Raw genomic sequence first — 20,993 nt, forward strand, 5'->3', positions numbered from 1 at the left:
TTACACTGGGACAAATTGACATGCACAGCACAAGATTGGCACTGTGTAACAGCCGATCTGGGAAAATATAGGAATTCCTAGCCAGACCAAAATATGAGGTCAAGGAAGTCGCTTTTATAATAATAGTGGTTATCTGTTTAATGTGTGATCTGGCAGTGATATGATGTTGACCATAGGCAATTATGCATATTTCTAAACTGGTTGTGTGCAAGCCCAGGGTAAGAGAAATCCCCTAGTTTGTGATAAAAGGGTATTTATTGCCCTTTTATTTCCTTCATATGCTTTACTTAATCATTTATAAAAGACAAATTAATAGTGAATACCAATTGCATTTTGTGTTTTATTCTGTACTCATTCCTACACGTTTGGGATATCTTATTAATATGTGCTCTTAATAGTTTTGGCACAAGTTCAATGTCAACGAATGAATGATGTACACATTTTATAGTCTTCTTACAGGATAATAATGTGGTTCAGTGACAGTGTGTCTTTATTTCTTTGGGGGCAGGGTACTCTAATATGAGTCATGAGGGATAGAGACCTATTAGTTTTTTTTTTCTCAGCTAGTGCAATGATGCAAAATTTTTGTTACATTCTAGTGCATTTTCTTAGAATGGCATTATCAGAAATAGTGTATAGATTAGTGCCTAAGAAACTGGTTGATCACATGGGACTATATTTTCCTTTATCCTTTCAATGTGACTGAAAACTCATATTCTATATTTTCATATCAATGACAATGTGATGACACAGCAAAGGAGTTATATTGGCATGTTGCACACATCAAATGTAATCTTATTTGGGGAAAAATATGTCTATTTTGAACAAGAAAAAAGCAACTTGAGCGTTTCAAGTATCTGGAAGGCTATGCTGGAGAGGAAAGGGATTGGCTGTTGATTCCCTACCCCATGGGCAGGGCAAGGAGAAATGGGATTGAATTTTAGTCAAACGGGTTTAAATTAGCCGTGCAGAAGCTCTTACATAACTACTACAATGGGTGGAGCGGTTGTCTTCTTGACTCCCAGGGACTCTGCCTGCCGTGTTCACCAGGGCTCAGCACAGTGCCTGGCATGGAGGCGGCGCTCCACCAGTATCCAATGAATAAAGAGAAAAAACGAATTAGGGAGATGCTCATAAAAACCACAGTGCAGTATTAATTTTTAGGTGTAATGGTGCCATTGTTTTAGAAACATCTACAAGGAAGCCAGAATGGTAAATATTGAAAAAAACTCCCTGGAATTTTCAATTATAACAGCGTGCTGTATTTACCTACACAGTTTCCAATTTTTCCTCAGACGTTTTTCCTTCAAAGCTGTCCAGTAGAGAGGCTGTGGGCTCTCCCGTTGGGAGTGGTGGCTGGGAGACTTCTGGCCCCGGCGCAGTTCACCGCTGGTGGGGATCTGGGATTACTAGCTGCAGGGGTTGCCTTCAAGAAGCCTCTGAAGACTGAATGTTCTGGCGATGTTAAGGGGTATACGTTGTGTCTGTTTTTGAAGAGATTTTCCACTGAGTGATTTTTGTGTGTGTGGGTGAGAGGGAATGCACTCAGTTATATATTATTCTTTCTAACATTTAGCGGGACTTCAAAAGAGGATTTTATTTGAAAGATGTAAAAAAAAAAAAAAAAGAAAGGCTTCAAACATGGAGCCAAGCACAGCCACCAGACACTGGGGAGTTCTGGGTGCTCAAAGAAGGTATCCCTCCCACCTGCACATGGACTGCTTGCCAGGGGACCAGCCAGCACCAGATTCCAGCCAGAGAAGACCAGTGCCCAGCCTTGGGTTGGGGCTTTGGTGGCTCAGGCTCCAGGAACTCCTCTGCTGGGTCTCTGGTGAAGGTGACATCGGCGGCTGATGTGCGTAGGGCCACCTCCTTCACTGGGGACTGAAGGCACTCCAGAGCTTACACGTTTCATGGGCCTATGAAAACATTGAAGGCCTGATCACAATTATATTGGTTGCAAATTACAGGAAGTTCAAAATCCAGACTAATAAAAACAAGCGAAATACAACGTTACGTCATCCTCAAGGAGGGTTTCTTAAAAATGTCATTACATTTGAAAACAATTTTTAGGTTAAACGTTTTCACTCTGCATACCTTCCTCCATGTGCTTGATGATGGCTTGGAAATAGTTGATTATAAATTTGGCTTGTTATTCGAGGGCTAATATTTCAGAAACAAAACAGTAAAAAATTCCTCCAAAATTATTACAGCAAAAAGATTGTACTTAATGTGGAATGTGGGTACATTTTAATCTGTTTGCTATAATTGCTCCTGAGAAGTGATGGTGCATGGGGTCTGCAGAGCATTTAAATAGCCTCAAATCTAGGAGACTGAGTGGGAGAAAGCACGAGGTTAGGTATATTTTAAAGGATGCTAAGAGAACGTAGCATAGGTGCTGAGCAATATTTCCTAATAAAGTGAAGCATCCAATGAGCCTTTTGCTTTCAATGAAATCTTTTATGATGTGCAGACAGATAACTTTGAAAGAGATGGATCTAATCCTTAAGTACATAGTACTTGATAGCCAGTCTGGATGAGGAGAAGGTGAGAGTTTGACCTCATGTAAATAATGCTGTGTGGTGCATCTTGTGATGTGTGCTTTTATGTTAAAATGCTTAATATTGGTCTAATCTGTACAGCCAGGACAAATGCTCATTGTTTTCCAGTCGACTACCCTTCTTCGGTGTAACTCCCGTGTTGGGGAAGGGGAGATGACAGCTCCAGTTTCAGTTAGAGGGGCTGTGAGTGAATGTACAACTCTCTCTGGAATAGAGTTATTTCTTAGCATGCTCTGAGCTTTGCTTGATAACAGGAAAGGACTATTTTAAAGTATGTTTTATCCCTTACATAACCACACTGTTTGCACATCAACAGATAAGAGTGCTCTGCTGCTTCCATTTCAGGCCGCTCTTAATTATGTTTTTAACATCCTAGAAGGACTATGTTTGTAATTCAGTGAGTCCTTCAGTGCTGGCAATTAAATTTTATTAATTAATATAGTTGTCTAGTATTTAAGAGAATAAATTGTTCATTTTTAAACTTCGTTATCTTGTTTGTATTCTTAAAACATTTTTCAGACTATGACAGACACGCAGGTGTACTCATGGAATAGTAGCTTTAAGGTCCATTTTATCCATGTGCACACCACCTTTTGGATTTAAGAGTTCTGCAGTGTTTTTTGTTTTTTTGTTTTTTTTTTTTTTGCTTTCACACCTTACTCTGTTTTCCTTTCACAGAACATTATGAAGTATTGGTTGCAAGTATTAGTTTCGTTCTTGATAGATGAGGCAGCTGAAGGCATGACTATTGAAATGAGCTGCAAAGTCACAGTCTTTAGTTAATCCCCAGGGAAGGGCTCTCTCCAGATTTCCGAAGGAACTCTTTGATGAAAAAAGGTAGGGTGTGGAGTTTTAGTGATTAATTTTTCAGCTCCATGCTCTTCCCTTGAGTTGGCCCGATTCAAAGCATCTTCAGGTAGAAGTGAACCCACAAGACCCATTAGGAAGGGATCCTGTGTGTCTTGTCCACCTGTGTTTCCCAGGCACATAACCGTAATGATAACAAGTAAGCATTTGTTGCCTCAGTGAATGAGTGGAATCAATGGGTGGGAGTAATGGCTCCTAACAGAGGTTTGCCAGTGGCACCTGGGGCTCTCAGCAGAGCTCAGGAACAGGGGGCCTCTGTCCAACCAGTGAACCGGCACAGCCTGTCACGATGGCTCTCTTGGCCTGGCCTTGCCTGCTCTGCCCGCTTCACTCGTTCCCCTCAGGCCAGCTTGGGACTTGAGTCTAGTGCACAGGCTAGTGATTTTGATCTGTTCCTCTTCATCAGAAGAGATTAGGAAGAGATTCAGATTGGATGAGATCGTGGAAGGGGGCCAAAGGCCTCCCAGGTGGGGACAGGTGGAGCATGCAGCAAAGGCGTAGAGGCAGTCAGAGCAGCAGAGCTGTGTCTGGGGGGAACTTCCTCCCTGTGGCTCCATGGTTCAGCATCCCTCCCTTTCAGCACCCTCCCCTCCTTCATTCTGCCCTTTCCCCAGACAACTAGCTTGCTGTCCCCAAAGAACTGCCTTGGCTGAATTCTGCCGAGTGCTATGCTGTGGCACCGAGGACGCTGAGTGAACAGCCCCATGCTGCCAGGGTTACCGTTCCTGGGTCTCCACCGCATCTTCTCCAGGAGGGGCATTGGGACACATCTCTCCATGGTCTCATAACCAGGAATAATTGTGTCTCTCCTGAGCAAATGGCTTGTTCTTTGTTTTAGGGACACTGCAATTCATATAATGGATCACGTTTTCCTCTCTTAGTAGCCTGTCTGAAAGCCCACATTCAAATTTACAGCCTACCTTGGGCATGTATATAAGACTTCCGGGCAAGAATTTTGTCTCTTTCAATTTCGCTGTGTTTTCTTCTAGAGTTAGTTCAATCACCTATTTTAAATTTAGTTTATCTTATTGTATCCAATGCATTTTTGTTTGTTTTCTGGTTTCTTTGCTTTTTGATAAACCAATTTACATCCTTTTTGGGAAAAAAAGCAGGATATAAAGAAATAAAAATAAAGACCAGTGTGTTCATGCAACATCTTTATTTTAGCTTTTTTAAAAAAAAATTTCCAGGCCTTAAATTCGTATCTTTTCCTCCTCTAATCTCAGCATCAGTCCACTGCTTGTCTAGTGCCATAATCCCGTCTGGAGGCATTTTTTTTTTAGGAACTTGACCATTATATTAAAAGTGAGGTGTTAATAGCTGATCCCCACAGCTGCTATTTTCTAGCCGTGTGAAGTTAGCTAAATTACTTAATCTTTTCCATTTGTAAGAGGAGCAATGACATTTATTTTTTGTGAAGGTTGTGAGGATTATGTGAAATACTGTTTGTAAAGTATCTAGTACCATATTTGACACATAGTAAGCCCTTTGTTTAAAACAGTCTCATAAGTGGGAAATGCCCTAGCGTTGGAGTTTATAAAGTCTCTGCTTTTTCACTCATTAGGTTAAGACTTTGGGCAAATCGTTTTACCTCTTTGGACCACATTTTTATCATATGCAATTTTAGGGCATGGCCTGGAGAGTTCTTGTGGTTCCAACTTCACTATTCTTGGATTCTTAGGCTAGCCCTGAGTCTGTCCTCCCTAGAAATGGCGTGGATATATTCACCTCGGTGAGGAGATGTGTGGGGGAAAAGGGATCCAGATCTGAAGCAGGGAAACGAAATGGTCCGTTGTGCTGGTCTCGATGTTCTTCACTGGTGTTGATTATGGTGTTTGCAAGGGTGGTAGGGTCTTCTGGAACACTATGAATGGCTACTGATTATAGTCCTGAGTTCAAGTGGATTTCAAAATATGCGCCATGATGGATGTTATTCTCTGTAGCGAACGGTCTGTAACCCGGTTGCTTGGTGAGTACATGGAGAGGTATCAGTGGAACAAAGGGAGCTGCTGCTGCTGGTCAGTGGCCACGCTGACCAGTGATCACATTTGGTTCAGTCATGGAGTCAATCAAAACAAGTGTCTGTGTCCAAGATATGGTTTCTATTCAGGAACTATTGGGCAATAAGAGACCCCAAATGCAAGAGGGAACTTATTTATCAAGAAGATTAATAAAAGAAGAGTTTGTAATAGATGATGTAGAAGAATACACTGAAATTCTACACTCACAGCAAGTCATCAAGATGCAGGGGAGCTCTGTGGTTCAGCGCACAGCATTCTTTAGTGTGTGGTTTTGGCCAAGTTATTTAATCTCTCAAAGCCTCAGTTTCCTCATATCTCAGAGGCATATTGATATTCAGCTCATATGGTGGTTCTAAAAGATAATATGAGTGAAAAGATATATTAGTCATGGGTAACTATTATTATTAAAACTGTTAGTAATATTACAAACTTCAGATTCACACTGGACTTCAAGGTCTTGCTACCCTAATCTAAGAAAGTATGTGCACTACAAGAATAAATGTTAAAAGCAAACCATTAGGTGATGAAATGATTGAGTGCATATGCAAAAGGAAAAATACTAGTGAATGTTTGAATCAGTGTACCATGTTCATTAATTTTTGACCCTGGGATCTTACTTTAAAAAGGTAGCCATCTACTTCTGGTTTTGACTGGTTTCATTTTGTGTGTGTAAGGTGGGATCATAAAGACACTCGTTTTCATAAATGTCCCCCGTTACTCCATGGTCCTGTTCCGTCTGCTTTGTTTGAAGCTTTCCTCTACCACCTTTGTGTAGGGTAAATGTAAATGTGCTCAACATGTTCAGAGAATGGATTATGACTCTGAATCCTGAAAAATCTTTATTTTATAACATAACTTTAAAAATGGCAAAAAAAAAAATTAACCCTGAAGAAAGTGAGTGTTAAGAGACTGTGGAACTACTGTTACAAAAACAGAGAAACCACTGAAAATAGTCTGGTTTGGGTCCGAGTATTTTTGTCTCAGTGAGCTTCAACTTTGCTTGGTCCACTGAAAACTCGGTGAAAATTTGAGATTCTAAGTGGTAACAACGTGTGGTAGTTACAGCCTCAGAACCGAGCACCTGGGAGTGGTGGTTTTCTTGTGTTTCGTTGTTTGAACCTTTCAGAAGAGAAGTGAAATTCTATAATCCGAGTTTCATTGATAGCTTTAATTTTGACCTACATTTTCAAGTGCAGTTTCTCCTACATAAAGTCCCTATTCTGGTCCATTTGGATTCGAAAACTTTATGGATAATTTTGCAGGCAGTATTTGAATAAAAAAGAAATTAGAACTGAAATCTAGGGTTCTGGTTGCCTAACACTTAAAAATCAGAATACCCTTAATTCAGTTTTTAAGAGATGTTCCATATTTATTTATTATTGAATTAATGCACTCATTTCTACAAGCAATTTCACTACATTATTTTTTTATTTAAAAAAACTGTTAAATTGTGGTAAACATAACATAAAATCTGCCATCTTAACCATTTTGAGTGTGCACTACTATAGTGTTAAGCACATTCATACTGTTGTGCAACAGAGCTCCAGAACATTATCATCTTGCAAAATCGAAACTCTATACCCATTAAATACTAAATCTCTATTTCCTCCTTCCCACCAACCCCTGATCAGTTCAGATTTGAAGTTGTGTATGTATATGTTTTGTGATTAAAATTTGATGAGGCCAGAGGTCGTCTAGATGAGTTGCAAACTGTAGAGTACCATGTGCTTACTTGAAAATATGGATAAGAGGCAGGAGTAAGTGTTCTTAGTTAGGTGAAGTACGGGATGCTATTTAATGGCAACCTGAAGTGCTTGAAAGGCAGATAGCCCTCATGAGTTTCGAGTAGTAAGGTTTACAGTTAAAATCAAAACCAGAAATGGAATAAGACAGAAAGCCCTGATAATGAAGAAGGGCAACTTTCGAAATACGTAAATAACTGAGAGAAGTTGTGAAATTATTTTCCATTGAGAAAGGCAAATATTCACTTCAATGTTGTGGTTTTGTTGAAGTACTGCCAGCATGCCAAGGAATATGTTATCAGGTCCTGAGTGAGCGAGCCCCTTTCCTAGATATTGTGGGTCGAAGACAAAATCCAGAAGGAGGGGATCTTGGAATGTGGGTGCTGATACCTCAGAGTCTTCATTTGCTTAACTGAAAGTGTTTATTTATTTATTTTTAATTAAAAAAAAATTTTTTTTCAGGGTTACCCTTGCTTGTGAAGACCCATGGAAGGGTAGGATCCAGGACCCCTGGGTCAGAGCCACTGTTTTGCTGGGAAGGGACGTGTTTTAAATGCAGCCAGGAGGGCCACTGGAAGGACAAATGCCCTATATTTGGGGAAAGTCCACTAGGAACCTGTCCAATATGCAAAGAAAAGGCCACTGGAAGCAGGGCTGCCCCAGGTCCCAAAGAGGGCTTGGGGCTCCCAAACCAATGATGGCTGAGATGACTGAAGACTGATGGGGCCCAGGACCCTCCCTGGCTCCCAAAGGACACCTGGTCATTTCTCTGAAGGAACCTTGGGTAACCCTTGACGTGGCAGGCAGGAAAGTTATTTTCTTATTAAATTTGGGGGCTGTCTACACTGTGCTGACTAATTTCCCTGGAGCCTTGTCCTCCCAATCCTGTGTAATAACTGGGGATCAATAGAAGGCCCCAAACCTCTTGCTCACTAGGAAATTTACTTGAAAGCGTTTAAATAATGCTCAGGGTCCTGACTGGGAAATGAACATCATGGAAGAGGTTTAAATCAAAGAAAGAAAGAGTGAGGTCCTGACACCCTGGTGCAGGTCTCCTCCACTTAAAAAAAGTCAAGATGACAAGATGCCATCTTATTGGTTACCTAGCATCACCACCTTCATAGGTACCATGTACTAATATAATGGGAGGGATATGACAGGATGATAATGATGATGGTGGTGTTGATATGATGATGATGTTGAGAATTGTGATCACTCAGCTTCATGGTTGTTCCATCCTTCTATCAGATCTCCTGCCTGATGATGTTCCAAAGTTTAGAAACTCAGTGTTTGATGATACTCCTTAAGCCTCCACAATGTGAAATTTATAGATATCATGACCTAGAGTCACTTAAAACTTGATTCTAGTGTGTTACAGGTTCATTTTACATTAAACAAGTTTTTAATGTGTCAATCTGGAAATGTAATGATCACTTATAAACTTGCTTCCTTCCTAAAAATGTATTTTGAGCCCAAAACAAATAAATTAAAAATTTTAAGGAAATAACCCTTTTAAGTGGGAAATTATTTAAACTTGTTCTTGTAATTTTATATCAGCATTTAATTAAATATTTTAGTTTGGTTCTGGAATGAAAGCTATAGCTTCATTTTAATAATGGAGGAGAACACTAGAGTAACTAAAAAAATGAATATTGCCTATATTAAGTTTTTTGAATTAATTAAATACAAAGTCTTGTTTAGTTATTTGACTCTGAAATACAGGGTAAGAATTTTAAAATTTCCATTCAATTTTTTAATGATGCTTTTCTTATTTTGATATAACATAAATTTTTCCCATCTCTGAACACACATATTTTGCCTACTCTGGGCTAATTCTGAGTGGTAGGGAGAGTTAACCTAAAATTAAAAGTAGGTTTCAAGCAATCTACAAATTAGGTGGTTCAAGCACAGACGGTATTAGTACTACTTTGGTAGTGATGTGCTGCAGGAAAATATGATGAGAAGAATAGCAGTTATTGCAAGCTAATTAACTAAATCTGGGTGGCAATATGCTCCTGAGAGGTTTTATTTTAAGGTCATTCCATTGGCGGAGTAAACAGAGATGACCCCAGTATTCATGAGAACATTGGCATATGAATCGGTGGCTATTTGGTTTCAAAGCCTGGATTCTTTTCCTTTCTGAAGCCCCAACTGATTCTCTTTTTCTTGGTTGATAGGGACCCCCTTCCTGATTGCAGGAAGACCATTTCTAAGGCAAAAGAACGTGGGTGGCTGTACTCCTCTGCTAGGACCTACGTCAGAGTTAACGTAGTGAGTACACTCTTTGACCAGAACTGTCATCTACGACTTGGGAACACTAAACCATGTGGAAAGAGTCCAGCAGACAGGAGAAATGGCACCAGATGAGAACCTTAAGGACCTTGTGGATAGGTTTAAAGAAACGCTAATAATTTCATCAGTATTTACCAATAGTTGTATGTTTTTCATGTCCCAGGTGCTATGTGCATCTTCTTATTTAAACTTCACAAAACCTTGTAAGGTAAATCTTCTCATTAATCCCATTTTGAGATAAAAAAACAAACAAAACAGAGATTTAGAGAAATTAAATCATGTTCTGCAAGCTTATGCATGTGGTAAAAGATCTGGGGTTCACCCAAAGATTGTCAGAGCCCATCACAGGTATGTCAATTGTTCTGGGGGAGGATATGAGACTTGGTTGCTGTTCTTTGGGTAACGATTTTGCCCAGTTATTGCCAATTAGTTAAATTTGAAGTTCTTTACAAAGTTCTTTTTTGTTCTGCTTCCTTCCTTTTTTTTTTTACGTCTGGTTATTTTCTTTCCACTTCTCATATCACTCTCAGATGTGAAGCATAGGTCATAATTCCTGCCCGTTCTCTTCTCTCACTGCAAAACTTGGATTAATTGGTACAGAGGAGCCAGGAATATGGTGACCAGTCAGTTTCTCTGTCTGTGCCCTTTAGCCCAGCTATCAGGATGAATTCAGAATAGGCACACTCAAGGATCTCCATGAGTAATAACTATCAGCTTTGTCATAGATAACTATATTGGGTGTGTTTAAATGTACAACTCTGTTTTTCTATTATTATGTGATATTTCACGTTGACTTGTCAAACTGAAAAATACCCATATTGATTTTGCAGAAAGCTTCACATGTGAGATAAATGCACTCCAAGACTCCTCACAAGGAGCTCTTTGGAGCTTCAGATGTGAAATGGATCATTCCTCAATCTGTAATAGACCCTTCTGTGAAGCTCTTCAATCAAACCTGAGAATATAAGGTGAAATTGAGGGGAGGATGGGAAACCCCTACAGGGGGATTTGAGTGAAGTAGCTGAGAAAGAACCTAGGGTATTTGCTGCCTCTTTTTTTCAGTTCTTTTCTGGAGCATAGGAAGACTGTCAATCAAGGTGTGACCTTACACGCTGTCTGTGTGTAATACCTGGAGACAACAAGCTGTAGAAGGAATGTCGTATGCACCTTTGATTTCTTCCCATTTGTCGTTTTCTTCCTGAGAACCTTCAGGTTATTCTTTAAAGCGGTTATTTTGTGTAATTTATTGTTTTATTATGGGTTTCTCTTTCCATGAAATTATTTATATTGTTATAGATAATAGGATGAATTTATCTTTTGAGAAAAGCATAAATGATCTTTAAAAAGTTAGTGGTATATGAAAACTACTATAGTTGGAGACACGTCATATTTTGTTAAGTGATGATCCTGGTAAGTACATCTTATTTAGAACTCATGTTTGTAGATCATGTAATGACTTTTAATTAGTTTGTTCCCAGTAAAGCAATAACATAGATTTACCCCTACTAGGGGAAACAGCATTCTTCTGAAATTAGTTTTTATGCCACATTTTAAATTTATTTAGGGGCACATTTTCAGTTGGACATCTCTAGGTTAATTAAAAAAAAAACTCTAGAATTTTCAATGGGCTATTTAGTTTGGGGGAGCAGTGAATCCTGACACTAGTCTGAGTAATAAAAACTATGCTTTAAAATTTATGCTCAAATATAGAATATGTTTGATAATAGTTTTGGTTGCTGAAGCAGCTGTGACATGTTTGCTATCCCATGTCTGTGTCATAGTTTTTCTAAGCCATGGAGACGGGGTTGTTCATAAAGCTGGAATGTTAGTATAATCTTAAGAGCATATTAATTGCCCGGGAGGTTTACATATTTGTTCTGCGCATGTGATTAAAGATCACGGCAGCTTATACAGCATAATTTTAGAGATGGAGAAAATGGCTATTGTAATACTTGCTACTCTCAGTTTCCTCTACAGCAATGCCCTTACACCTTTCTTTTTCAGGCGTTTTGTAGCATCCTAAACAGAAGGATATTGAAGGGAGCTGATTCTGCTTTGATCCTTGTGCTTGTTGTCAAAGCGCTTGGGATTGAAGAGACTGTTGGCTACAATTGACTGTGACAATTAGGAGATGATCAGAGCCCTAGAGTGGAGCACTTAAAGGGTAATTTACATGTCAGTTTGTCGAATAAAAAAAAAAGATATTCAGCTAAGATTTTTTTTCCCTCAGAGCCTTGTAAACTGCAATTTGTGCTCTGGTAAGAAAAACCTGGCAGAGGAGTTAGGATAGCCATTACCATTTGAAAAGAAGCAATCATAAGGCCGCCGCTGAGTCCTTTGTCCACTAAAAACGCTGATTTGCAGGCAGTGAGTGAAAAAGTGGAACCGTCACTAAATAAAACCTAGAGCTAGGTAACTACCCCCACCCCCACCCTTGGTGGCTTTTTAGTGTTGGTTAAGTGTGCTTTTTAAAAAACATATCTTAAATCCTACACTAACTATCATTATAACAGTGTTATTGGTCATGAATGTCCTTTCTCAAAAAAATAATAAAAGGATGCATTGGAGAAGTGGTAGGTGGAACACACACCAATGGTCAATGGAAAGGCTAGAGCTGGCTTTCAGCTGTGTCTTATTCTTTTCCCTTTTGTGCACCATCACAATTTTCCTCTAGTCATCCTCTACACTGTGCTGTTTCGCCCCACTGTATCAGTGTGCATCTAGGTTTCTCCAGTTTTATTTATACTCCAATTTTAAAGTGAGTACTGTATTTCTAACCTTCACATATTTAGCCTATTTGAGTGCACTTGGCCAAAAAAATAATGCAGTTTCAGTCCATGGTTTGCTGTGGGTGCACTTGGCTAAAAAATAATGTCGTTTCAGTCCATGGTGTGCTATCCACGTGTGGTCACCTGTACACTTTTCTATTAGGTAATCCGTACACACAAGTAAAAAAAATAGCTACAAAGCTAAAAAAGATAGTTGCTAGTAAATATTTGGTGATAGCAGTCACACGATCCATTTAGTTGTCAAATAGAGTTTTAAAAATTAGTTATTTCAAAAGTTTTTTTGTCTCCTCCTCACCCCTTGGAGACCATTAATAATAATAATAAAAAAAAACATAGTTGCAAGATTTTCATTTGGATAATTACCTGAAAAAAAGTTAATCTATCACCCCAACCATCTTATCCAGGTATATTTAAATTTGGTGTGTGTATTTAATTCAGATATATATTATCTTTCAAAGGCAGATACATTTTATATTCCATTTTTGGGATTCTTGGCTATGGTGAAGGGCATTTGCAGAAAGGCAGCAGAGGGTTAGAAATGAGTTTGTCTTTATACTAAAACACCAGGCTTTGTTGATGAGAGCTAAGATCATGCGTGTCCTTCAAAAGCCAAAGTTCCCAACAGCCAATTTCTGTTCTGGATACTGTATGTTAAGTTTTAAGGCTGTCCTTCCATTAAAGACATTCACTACGTCTGAATAAGAGGGCTTTATTTATCTTCATTTGCATCTAATACCTTAACAACAACAACAACAAAATTTTTTTTCAAGAGATGCCTTATGAAAGGGAGTCACATTCTATTTTGGGGTGGTTTCTGAAAATCACAATAGTCACTGTGGAGACCGGTTGAGAGGTCAGTAATTCATAGGCAGGTGTGGGTGTCTCCTCTGACTGCTTTGCAGGAAGGCCCTGAGCTTCTTTGTAAAGTTTTCCAACTTTCTAGTTTTCCTTGTGTGCATCGGCCCCTCACAGAGAACATACAAGCAAGAAAAGAATTAAAATGAATAAGTGCATAGGGTATTAAGTGCAAAGTGGGTAATGAGAGAGAGGGTCAGAGAAGGGCTGGGCTTCCGTAGCATGTGTCTGGAAAATGCAGGCAGTGGTGAATCTGTATCAAAAATCAGGCACAGCAGGAGGTGATCGTCTCCCAGGTAATGGGTAAATGATGAGCAGATGAGCCATCCTCCTATTGATTTAAGCATTTTGTTCCAGCCAGTCACAATTAACTTTGATTTGTTTTTACTTTCCTCTTATAGGTTTGCATTTAAAACACTCTTGGAGCACTAATTGTATAAAATTCTGGTAACTGCACATTCTCTTTTTAGAGAGGTAATGAGTGAATGAATGAAAAGGCAGGGATTATTGGCCATTCTAAGGGGGGATTGTCAGAACATTTCTACTTGACTGAAATTGTTTTGGAAGGTGAGCTGGAACAAGAATCTTGCAACTAAAATGAAGTGACTCTGCATGTGGTTCTTGGATGTTTCTTTCATCAAAGGATTCCGCAGAATTGTTCTTAGGCATAGAAGTTGATTTAAATTTTATTTATGAGAAAATATTTAGGTGAATCCAATGAGAACATTATAAAGTATGTGTATTTGACTCAGCAGGTAAATGAGAGTCTTTGAAAACTCACTTGGAATTATTTGAGATGAGTTTTCCTATTATCATCACGGTATTCCCCCCCCCCCCCAGTATAGAGATTGCCATGTTGTGACAAATAAACTATTGAAATACTTCGAAAAGTTTTTAGAAATGTGCCCCAAGGAAACAATATGTAAATTGTTTAGTTAATTCACATGTCTATTTAGCAAAATGTTGCTGTTACTGAAAAGTCCTCGAACCTTTAGCACGACATTCCAGAGCATCTACGGTCCTGTTTGAATGTACACCTCTTTGGTTGTACATGTTTGGAAGTGATTAGAGTTACCAGGCTTAGCAAATAAAATTAAAGAGTTCCTAGTTAAATTTGAATTTCTGATGAATAATGAATAATTTTTGATATATATATGTCTTATCAATATTTGCATTTTATCTGGCAACCCTAGGTGGCACTCTGATTGGACAGACATTGCAAATATGCATTGAATGGACAATTTAATTATTTATAAATTATAAATTGTCATTTATAAATCATTCTACTTTTCACTGTCAGAATAGGTCACCAAACTTGCCCCTTCAAATGGAAATCAAAAGTCTCTTTAACTCATCAGTGCTGGGTTTAATTTCCCCCATAATTTTCCCAGGGCAAGGTGTGACTTGTCATTTCAAGCCTAGAGTAATTTCTGGCTGACTAATATCATGGAGACTTCAGAGAAGGGGACTGAGGACCAGGCTTACCTACATTGATCAGGCTCTGACTGGAGTGTTTGGTGGTTACAGGAACAGAGGACTGAATGATACGATGAGGACATACTATCTTTGTGAAGCTACATCTTTCCTTTTGTGGCAGTATGGTGACGACACATACATATACATTTGTTACCGACACTCCTGAGACGGTCACCATCAAGGTTCCTTCTGCCCGGAGTCATTGGAACCAACAGAATCAGAGTGAGTTCGGTTTGGAAGCAAAGGAAAGCTTTATTCTTGGATCAAAGAACGGAGAGGTGCGAGGAGAGATCTAGAGCACGTGCTGTTTTCTGGACAGGCACGGGCGGGGCTGCCTTGTACGAGTGTCCTCAGCGGGGGAGGGGAGGGGAGGGGACGGAGTTCTCGCGGGACACGTGCAGCCGCGCTGCTCACGCTCCCAATCACAATGCAGGGCGCAGCGTCTCTGCACACGGCCCCCAGCCGCCCCCACCCCCACCGCCGCCGCCGTGGACTGAGTGTTGTGCGCCGTGCAGCGCCTCTGCCGGAGGCCCGTCAGCTGAGGTGCTGGGCGCAGCCGTTTCTGAAGGGCCGGGTGCGAGGCCTCTGCGTACAGACCCCTGTGAACCAGTGAAACTAGACTGAGCGCAGAGGATAAGAAAAAGGTTAGACTTTATTTTTATTACCCAGAGTCTATTTTTATTTCCCAGGAGTGGTTAATGGGCTTTGCCTGTGACATAAATACACACACATACAGACGACCAAGTTTGAAACCCTCGTGATTCTAATCCTGGTAGGCTCTTCGGGGAAGGAAAAGATTCCATGTTCTTTTATTTCACTCAATTTCGTTCATCATAATCGAGTTGCCATGAAAAAAGCTAAGCTACAATGTACCGAAAAACCAGATACCTGGTTTATTTTGGGGGCCAGCATTCATTTTTGCTGGTGTCATTTCTGTCATAGTCAGTTCAGGCTGCTGTGACGAACCTCCATAGACGGTGTGGCTTCTCAACAACAGACATTTATCGCTCACAGTTCTGGAGGCTGGGGTCCGAGGTCAGGGAGCCAGCAAGGCGGGGTTCTGGTGAGAGCCCTCTTCCAGGCTCGCAGGTGGCCATCCTGTCTGCACATGCTGGGCGGCGGGAGCTCTGCTCTCTTCCGTCGCTTTTAAAGTCAATAATAATTCCATACATGAGGGCTCTGCCCTCATGCCCCAGCCCCCTCTCAAAGGCCCTACCTCCTAATACTGTCACACTGGGGGTTAGGGTTTCAACACGAATTTGGGAGCGGGGGACACAAACTTTCAGTTCATAACAATTTCTCATTGTCCTGATGCTTGTTTATGGTCTGTCAGAAGGACTATTTGTGGCAGAAAAGTTTGGAGCCCTGTTTCCCATTGCCTAAGGTCCCTTCTCTCACCTGTAGTGGAGAGGTCCTGACAAGCCCGGGTCTCCAGAACATTTTTCGAGTCTTCCTAAGTTCTGCCTCAGACCCTTCTCCAGACTGCAAAAGCCTGCTCAGTGCTTCCTCAGGCTTAGCATGGAAGCGTGGCGGCGCTAACATCCTCAAGGGCAGCCCTCAGCTGATGGGAGCCAGACGCCTGTGGAGAAATGTTTCAGCCACCTATCTTTCAGATGGGCAGTTCTGAGAGGCACTCAGCAACCTTCTCAGAGGTTCCGTCTTCAGCAGCAGACTCTTATGTCCCCTCATGGCACATAATTTGGCTTTTCCCTCAGCTCTGCTTCATTTTCTCCATTCGCTCATTATTTCTAGGAATAACCAACATGCAACCAATTCCTTGTCTTAAGATCTGCTTTCAGAAGAACTCCAGCTAAGACTCCCCTGATACTCTTTTCCTCCCAGCACCATGGTTCTCTCCTTGATCTAGATTCAGATATTTTGCTTCCTCTGTTTCCATTAAGGCTTACTTTATTTATTTTACTTTATTTTTTTTATCAGAGGAAGTGAATTCTGCCACTGTACCTTCTACTAAAACTGGGTCAAATTGGTTACCAAACACACGGGTACATTCAACGCACCTAAACTTTCCTTTACAAGAAAAACCGCTTTTAACCAAAAACCCACTGCATGTGAGGGCATATGCTAAGGGATCCATGAACATTGTTTCATTTAGTCCTCAGCATATCACCAAGAAAGAATCAGTATTTCTATTTTACAAATGAAGAAACTGAGACTCAGAAAAATTAAGGGGTTTCTTTCAAGACCCCAAAGAAGCTAGTAAGTGGTAGAATAAGCATTGGGTTCTGATCTGACTCCAAAACTCATTCTTTATTCTTTTTAAACTGAGGTATAACTGATTTACAGCATTCTTTTAGTTTCACATGTGCAACATATTAATTTGATACTTGTGTGCACTGTGAAATGATCACCATAAAAAAAATCTGGTCACTATCAATTATCATAAAAAGTTACAAAATTTTTTTTTCTTGTGATGAGAACTTTCAAGATCTGCTCTCTCAGGAACCTTTGAACATGCACTGCAGTGCCATTGACTGTGGTCACCATGGTACACACCACATCCTCATGACTTGCTCATTTCACAGCTGCGAGTCTGTGCCTCCCAATCTCCTTCACCCCTTTTTCCCACCTCCAACACCCCTCCCACCAGGCAGTCACTACTCTGTGCTCCGTATCTGTGGATTTTGTTTGTTGATTGTTTTGTATTTTATATTCCACATAAAAGTGAGATGGTACAGTATTTGTCTTTCTCTGACTTATTTCGCTTACTGTAATACCCTGGAGGCCTATTCACATTGTTGCGAATAGCAAGATTTTCTTCTTTTTTGTGGCTAAATTGTATTCCTTTGTGTATGTATGTATGTATGTGTATATATATACCACATCTTCTTTATCCATTCATCCTTTGTTGAATTCTTAGGTTGTTTCCATATCTTGGCTATTATAAAAAAGCTGCAATGAACATATGAGTGCTCATATCTTTTCCAATTAGTATTTTTATTTTCTTTGGATAAATACCCAGAAGTGGAATTCTGGGTATCATATCATAGTTCCATTTTTAATTTTTTGAGGGACCTTGATACTGTTTTTCATAATGGCTGCACAAATTTACATTCCCAAAGCAGTGCATGAGGGTTCCCTTCTCTCTACATCCTTGCCAACAAATTGTTGTTTCTTCTCTTTTTGAGAATAGTCATTCCTAATAGGTATGAGGTGATATCACATTGTGGTTTTGATTTGCATTTCCTTGATGATTAGTGATATTAAATATCTTTTCATGTGTCTGTTGGCCATCTGAATGTCTCTTTTGGAAAAATTTTCTATTGAGATTTTCTGTCCATTAAAAAAATGGATTTTTTATTTTATTCCAGTTTTTTTCTTGTAATTGATTTCTAGTTTAATATCATTGTGGTCAGCAAAGATGTTTGATGTGATTTTAATCTTGAATTTATTGAGAGTTGTTTTATGGCCTAACATATGACCTCCCCTGGAGGATGTTTCATATGAATTTGAGCAAGTTGGTAACAATTTAAGTTTGAACAAAATCTAAAACTCAACATTTTTACTAATCCTCTCCACATTTAATGTTTTTGATGTTACATTTTACAGTTTTTTAATTTTGTGTATCCCTTAATTGATTATTGTAGTTATGGTTATTTATTTGTTTTTACTACACATGTCTTTTAACCTTCATACTAGCTTTTTAACTGATTAATCCACTACCTTTATGATAATTTACCTTTACTAGTAAGATATACACTTTCTTATGTTTTCTTGTTAATAATCAATGCCTTTTATTTTTCAGCTTAAAGAAGTCCCTTTAGCATTTCTCATAAGGCCAATTCAGTGGTGACAAACTCCTTTAGCTTTTGCTTGTCTGGGAAATTCTTTATCTCTTCTTCAGTTCTACATGATAACCTGACTGTGTAGATCGTTCTTGGTTGGAATTTTTTCCCTTTCAGCATTTTGAATATACTATGTCACTCCCTTCTGGCCTGCAAACTTTCTGCTGAAAAATCTTCTGATAATCTTATGGGGGTGCCCTTGTTATGGAACATTTTTTTTTCTCTTGCTGCTTTTAATATTCTCTTTTTATCTTTAACTTTTGACATTTTGATTGTAATGTGTCTTGATATGGATACTTCTAGGTTCATCTATTTTGGAACTCTCTGTGCCTCCTGGATCTGGATGTCAGTTTTCTTCCCTAGGTTAGGGATGTTTTCTGCCATTATTTCTTCAAATACCCTCTTCTCTCTTCTTCTTCTTGGACACCTATAATGTAAATGTTATTTCATCACAGGTGCCTTATGATATCTTCACTTTTCGAAATTCTTTTTTTCTTTTTGCTGCTCTGTGGAGTCAGTTCCACTGTCTGGTCTTCCAGGTCACCAATCCTTTCTGTTGTTTCATCTGGTCTGAGCTTGAACTTCTCTAGTGTAGTTTTCAGGTCAGTTATTGTATTCTTCAACTCTGTGGCTTCTATTTGGTACTTTCTTATACTTTCTGTATCTTTGTTGAAGTTCTCACTGTGTTCATCCATTCTTCTCCCATTTTGTGAGCCTTTTTATGACCTGTAAACTCTTTTTTTTTAATTGAGTCATAGTCAGTTTACAATGTGTCAATTTCCAGTAGAGCACAATTTTTCAGTTATACATGAACATACATATATTCATTGTCACATTCTTTTTCGCTGTGAGCTACCACAAGATCTTGTATATATTTCCCTGTGCTATACAGTATAATCTTGTTTATCTGTTTTACATATGCCTGTCAGTATCTACAAATTTTGAACTCCCAGTCTTTCCCTTCCCATCCTCCTCCTCCTTGGCAACCACAAGTTTGTATTCTGTCTATTGATGAGTCTGTTTCTGTTTTGTATTTATGCTCCTTTTTTTTCTTTTTTTTAGATTCCACATATGAGTGATCTCATATGGTATTTTTCTTTCTCTTTCTGGCTTACTTCACTTAGAATGACATTCTGCAGGAACATCCATGTTGCTACAAATGGCGTTACGTTGTTGTTTTTTATGGCTGAATAGTATTCCATTGTATAAATATACCACATCTTCTTTATCCAGTCATCTGTTGATAGACATTTAGGCTGTTTCCATGTCTTGGCTATAGCAAATAGTGCTTCTATGAACATTGGGGTGCAGGTATTATTTTGAAGTAGGGTTCCTTCTGGATATATGCCCAGGAGCAGGATTATTGGGTATGACCTGTAAACTCTTTATCAAATAAATGACTTATCTCCACTTCATTAAGTTTTTTCCTTATTAGGTTTTGTCTTGTTCTTTCATTTGAAGCATTCCTGTTTCCTCATTTTGCTTGACTCTGGTGTATTTCTATGTATTAGGTAAAACAGCTGTCTCTCCCAGTCTTGAAGGAGTGGCCTTGTGGAGGAGATGAAACTTATCTTTCAACCTTGCCCTAGCTCTTGGTTGTCTCTCGAACCTTTGTGATTGTTTAAGCAGCCTGATTGTTCCTGGTAGGTCCCAGTTGATGAAGGTGTATCAAGACCTGTCAGTGTTCCAAAAAGAGGGTTGTCAGTGAGCACCGAGTTTCAGGCTGATTGGAAGCCAGACCGTCAGGCAGCAGCTTTTAAAGGATGCTAATATACACACTTCTGTGGGATTGCAATTGTAAATCCTGCTGGCCTCTAGTCTGTGTGATCTGGCGTCCCCTGGGCAACACTTGCAAAAATCAGGAATTCAGACAAGGGTATAAGCTCTTCTGGGAGGTACCAGGGAGATGTAGGGAGGCAGAGGAGGAGCACAGAGATGGTGTTCCCCAGCCTCCGTTTCCTGAGAGCACCTCTGTAGCCTCTAGATGCATGGCACACCTGAAGCCTGCCCGCAGGCTGAAGCTCCAGGACAAGTGACTAGGCCTTTTTTACAGAAAAGCTGAGGATGCGTTTCAGTCAGCTATCTGTGCAGTGCCCTGGGGGTAGTAGCCTGCCAAAAACTGTTTCACTGATTGTTCCTGAGAGTCCTGTGGGACCCAGGAATGCAATACCCCCTGGCCACCAAAGCCAGGAGATCAAGGAGCGTCTCTTGTGCGAACTGTGTGTGCCCACTGGCTTTAGCGAATTAGTGGTAGAGCACAGGACCAGGTGTACCTGCCAGCTTTTGCAGGGCTGCTAGAGAGCACAGGGTCAGGGTGTGCCTGCTGGCACTATTCAAGGTGGAGGGAAAGCACAAAAACCATACCTGCCAGTGCCTTCATCCCTGAGAGAGTCCCAGCAGGCCTCTGCTCCACTGTAGAGGCTTTATGATTAGCAAATGAATCTCCTTCATATTCAGTCTAGGCACTTTTCAAACTGTTGCTTTTGTGCTGGTCCCCGGGGTGAGTGATTCCATGTGTGAGCCCTTTAGGAGAAATATCTCAGTTTCCTACAGCCTTGGTTTTCAAAGCCAGGCATTCAGGGAGCTC

General features: G+C 39.9%; 2 long non-coding RNA genes across 5 annotated transcripts in view; one reads left to right on the forward strand and one right to left on the reverse strand.

Annotated features, from left to right (window-relative positions):
• Positions 1 to 1,652: 1,652 nt before the first annotated feature.
• LOC140696358 (uncharacterized) lies at positions 1,653 to 14,820 on the reverse strand. Its single transcript, XR_012072569.1, has 3 exons — positions 14,613 to 14,820; positions 5,657 to 5,801; positions 1,653 to 1,919 (listed from the first exon to the last, which is right to left on the reverse strand). It is a non-coding gene; the product is annotated as an uncharacterized lncRNA (long non-coding RNA).
• A 283-nt stretch (positions 14,821 to 15,103) lies between these two features.
• Positions 15,104 to 20,993, forward strand: part of LOC107034178 (uncharacterized) — a 561,724-nt gene continuing 555,834 nt past the window's right edge. For all 4 annotated transcript variants that reach the window (XR_004190107.2, XR_012072565.1, XR_012072566.1 and 1 more), the window contains exon 1: positions 15,104 to 15,247. This is a non-coding gene — a long non-coding RNA (uncharacterized lncRNA). The remainder of the gene's footprint in view (positions 15,248 to 20,993) is intronic.

Source organism: Vicugna pacos, chromosome 5 (assembly GCF_048564905.1).
Source record: "Vicugna pacos chromosome 5, VicPac4, whole genome shotgun sequence".
Taxonomy (NCBI): domain Eukaryota; kingdom Metazoa; phylum Chordata; class Mammalia; order Artiodactyla; family Camelidae; genus Vicugna; species Vicugna pacos.